This window comes from Camelina sativa, chromosome 17 (genome assembly GCF_000633955.1).
Source record: "Camelina sativa cultivar DH55 chromosome 17, Cs, whole genome shotgun sequence".
NCBI classification, from domain to species: Eukaryota; Viridiplantae; Streptophyta; class Magnoliopsida; order Brassicales; family Brassicaceae; genus Camelina; species Camelina sativa.
Window position 1 is genome coordinate 9,259,409 of NC_025701.1, and position 4,565 is coordinate 9,263,973.

The 4,565-nt window shown below is 37.0% G+C and overlaps 1 pseudogene; it reads right to left on the reverse strand.

Annotated features, from left to right (window-relative positions):
* On the reverse strand, positions 892-3,492 carry LOC104756347 (annotated as a pseudogene).

Here is a 4,565-nt window from a genome sequence, read left to right on the forward strand (position 1 = left end):
GGGGGGGGGGGAGTGACACGCAGCTAATATATATACAACTAACTCTTTTATTCTCTCTTTCTCATCTCCCCACCTAACACTTGTCATTTTCGTATTTACTTGAAATATATCCCGTCCAAGTATCAATACAACCACTAATTAAGAAGAACTCTCTGATGATGTTAGTGATGACGACTCAGATGATGATTTTTTTGGCTAGCAGAGAGCCAAGTAGTTGGAATTATAAGACTGAATTTGTAGTCCGTTTCTTTTGAATTATAAGGGGAATTCTTTAAGAGTAATGGAAGAGTTGGCAGATTGTTTCTGATTTTAATTGCATCTAACGTACGTGATACATGCGCACAATTGTCCTGAGTGTTGTCTAATTATTAAGCAAAATATAAAATTAAACTAATAAGAGATATATAGCGACTGGCTTTAGAACATGCATGATGGTCGCTCTTTTGCCTAGCTCGTCACTCTTTTGTAAACCCCATGATTCTGACTCAGTGGAAAAGCCGAGGAACTGATCTCTGAGGCACTTTGTCTTGGAGCTTCAGTCTTCGATAGGACTCTCTGATATGGAATGGTCTATAAGGTCCTGATTCATTAATTCCTTTCCCTCATGACAACTGGAGCTGTTTCCACGAGTTCACCAACAAACATCTTTGCGATACTACGCACAACCATATTCGTATTGTACGTCGTGCCCATGTGATTCTCTTATATATAACTTTTCCATGCTTGATTTTTTAAGACTTGATCTCCTGAAACATTCATATCTGCTCATCTGATCCTCTGTGAATTGCGCTAAAATGGTCTGCAATTTTCCTAAACTAATATAGCAAATATATGACACCCAAAAAAATGGAAACTCAAACTTTTTTTATAACAATTTTACCAACAAACAAGTAACAAACAAAACACATTAAAATAAATTCCCATTTTTTTTGAGTGTCTTACAATCAAATTTTAAAAAGATAGATAATCAAAGAGTCGTTTCTTTTAGTATAGATGTTTGATTTGATCACTGATGGATCAAGTCTAATAAGCTTCCTCACCTTCACCTTCTTCATCCTCATATACTTCTTCATCCTCATCAGCTGTAGCGTCTTGGTACTGTTGGTATTCAGCGACCAAATCATTCATATTGCTCTCAGCTTCAGTAAACTCCATTTCATCCATACCTTCTCCTGTATACCAATGCAGAAACGCTTTACGCCTGAACATAGCCGTGAACTGCTCACTCACTCTCCTGAACATTTCTTGGATCGACGTCGAGTTACCAACAAAGGTCGCCGCCATTTTGAGTCCCTTTGGTGGGATGTCACAGACGCTGGACTTCACGTTGTTTGGGATCCACTCAACGAAGTAAGATGAGTTCTTGTTCTGTATGTTTATGATTTGCTCGTCGACTTCTTTTGTGCTCATCTGTCCTCTGAATATAGCCGAGGCTGTGAGGTAACGTCCGTGACGTGGATCAGCTGCACACATCATGTTTTTGGAGTCTCACATTTGTTGAGTCAGCTCAGGGACTGTGAGTGAGATGTATTGTTGTGAGCCACGTGAAGTGAGCGGCGCGAAACCCACCATGAAGAAATGGAGACGTGGGAATGGGATTAGGTTCACAGCGAGTTTCCTAAGGTCAGAGTTTAGCTGTCCCGGGAACCTTAAGGAGCAAGTCACACCACTCATTGTTGCTGAGATCAAGTGGTTCAAGTCTCCAACTACATCACCATGCACAATATCAAGATTTAGTTTTAGAAACACAATTAGGCTTATTTGGATATTAAAGGATTCAGTGGAACTTACAGCTAGGAGTGCTGAGTTTGAGGGTACGGAAGCAGATGTCGTAGAGAGCTTCATTGTCGAGGACCATGCATTCATCAGCGTTCTCAACAAGCTGGTGGACAGAGAGAGTTGCATTGTAAGGCTCAACGACTGTGTCGGAGACTTTTGGAGATGGGAAAACAGAGAAAGTGAGCATCATTCTGTCTGGATACTCCTCTCGGATCTTTGATATCAACAGAGTTCCCATTCCAGATCCCGTGCCTCCTCCCAACGAGTGGCACACCTGAAACCCTGTAATATATTGCAGCCCCATGATTCAAACAATGATTCCATGATGAATGCACTGAGCAAATAAATCAAACATCCATCTGATCACTAGTCTTCTAATTGCTAATTAAAGTCAACTAAGACATAACGTTTCTATCCACTAAAGAAAACAAAGATATATTATATATCATCACTCTCCGCAAACACAATGTTTGATGCATAGTGACTAGTCAATTAGTCATAGACTCACAAGCTATATTTGAAGTTAAATAATCAATGTATGAACGCATCACGTAAGAACTGACCATACGTGACATAAAATTTTAAAAAGAAACCAGAAAATTCCAAGAAACCAATTTGTAGTAGGACCATTGCATCTTTTTATCCTGCAATCACGGTGCCTTGAAAATGTTGTGATCACGACATCAGAATAATATAATACCATATCTTTCTACAGCTTTATATGATAAAACTTCATTAAAAAATAATAATCTTGAATAGTAGTATACAAAACAGCTTGGCCCTACCAATAATAAGTGACAACATCCCACTCCACATAAACATTGCACTTGCAGTTCAATTATTTTTGCTGTCCTCACTTGCAAAATACATTAAACGAGACGATTTGATAGATCGAATTATTGAAGAAGAACCCACATGCACACAATTCAATAATGTGGGATAAATAAATTTAACGAGATCATCAAAGTAACAAAACAAAAAGAATCAAAAATAACAAAGAATGAAAATGAATTTAATTGTTGTATATAAATAAGTATAACTCTTACTAATCCGTGATCTATCTATTGAACTCGTGACTACATTTCTATACTAAGTAGATATCATACTAAATTACATGAAGAGATCGATGAATACTATATTAAATCCAAATGATGTAGAGAACTTCCAACTGTAAAATCAACAAGATATGTAGTACGTACCTTGAAGGCAGTCGCAGTTCTCAGCTTCTTTACGAACAACATCAAGAACAGAATCAATAAGCTCAGCACCTTCAGTATAATGACCTTTAGCCCAATTGTTACCAGCACCAGACTGGCCAAAGACAAAGTTATCAGGACGAAAGATCTGACCAAACGGTCCGGATCTGATACTATCCATAGTACCAGGCTCAAGATCCATGAGAACAGCACGAGGAACGTATCTTCCACCAGAAGCTTCGTTGTAATAGACATTGATACGTTCAAGCTGGAGATCTGCAGTGTCTCCGCTGTAACGTCCGGTGGCATCGATGCCGTGCTCGTCACAGATGACTTCCCAGAACTTGGAACCAATCTGGTTTCCACATTGGCCTCCTTGAATGTGAAGGATCTCTCTCATTGTGTTTGTGTGTGTGTGTGGGGCGGTTCACAAGTCACAAGATCAAGAGAGATGGTGAGGAATATGTAAGATGGGGTAGTGACAGCTATATAACTGTCTCTGTTCTTTCACTTCCCTCGCTTAAGAGATTTTTATTCTCTGTTTCTCATCCCACCTAACACTTTCATTTATAATTGTCATTATCTTTAATTTTTTTTTTTTTTTGACATTATTTCCTTTACATTTTTTTTTCTTATTTACTTGAGATTTGCTGTCCAAGTATATATTATAAAATAAAATAGTTTGACAGAGAGAACGTCATATTCTTCTTGCCAAATTTATGGCCAACCATAATTGAAATCTCTTTTGAAAAAACGAACCATGGTCACAATCATTTATTTTTCATTCAAAAAAATACTTACTTTCAGAAAGAAAAAAAAAATGGGATCGGATCGGTAATAGTACTATATATGTTTTAACATTGCCAAAAGAAAAGGTTGACATAATTTGAGATATTTCTTATTCAGTGTTTCCACTAGATAGCAAGGATTGAGCAAACTTATTAGAGCATGCATGTGCATATATTGCCAATATGTTGTTGTCTATACCACATGGATAAAATTTTATATTGCCAATAATACAAAAACAAAATTTGTAATATTTGTTTTTTTTCCCAGTTGTGTAGGGGACATAAGCGTAATGGGAACACGTTATGCAAAAAATTTGTGTTTACTACAATATTGTAATTTCGTCATTAATATAGTTAACTCTGTCTTTCATATTATAAAAAAAAAAGTAATGTAAGGCTTTTTAATTTCACCACTCGAATCCATTAAAATAAGAATGGGTTTTAAAATGAGCCCAATAACTAAGGAAACGCCGACGTATTAATTTAAAAAAAACCCTAGAGTTCGCTTCATCGTCCCTATATAAAAGCCAAACCTAGTTTGCCTCTAATAACATCGCCGGGATATCAAACTTTTTCTTCCTCTATCGTGTTCTCTTTTTTTGTTTTCCTGTACAGCAATTCACCTTTGATCTTGTGTTTTAATTTTGCAAAAGAAAACGATTTTTTTGTTTGGTTTTGATTTGATGTGAAGAAGATAAAAACTCAAATGATGAGATTTGATCTAAAATTCTCACGACGGTCGTCTGAGGCCTTTTGTGGCCGATTGATGTACCGATCACTCCTCTCTGATGAAATCTTTCTT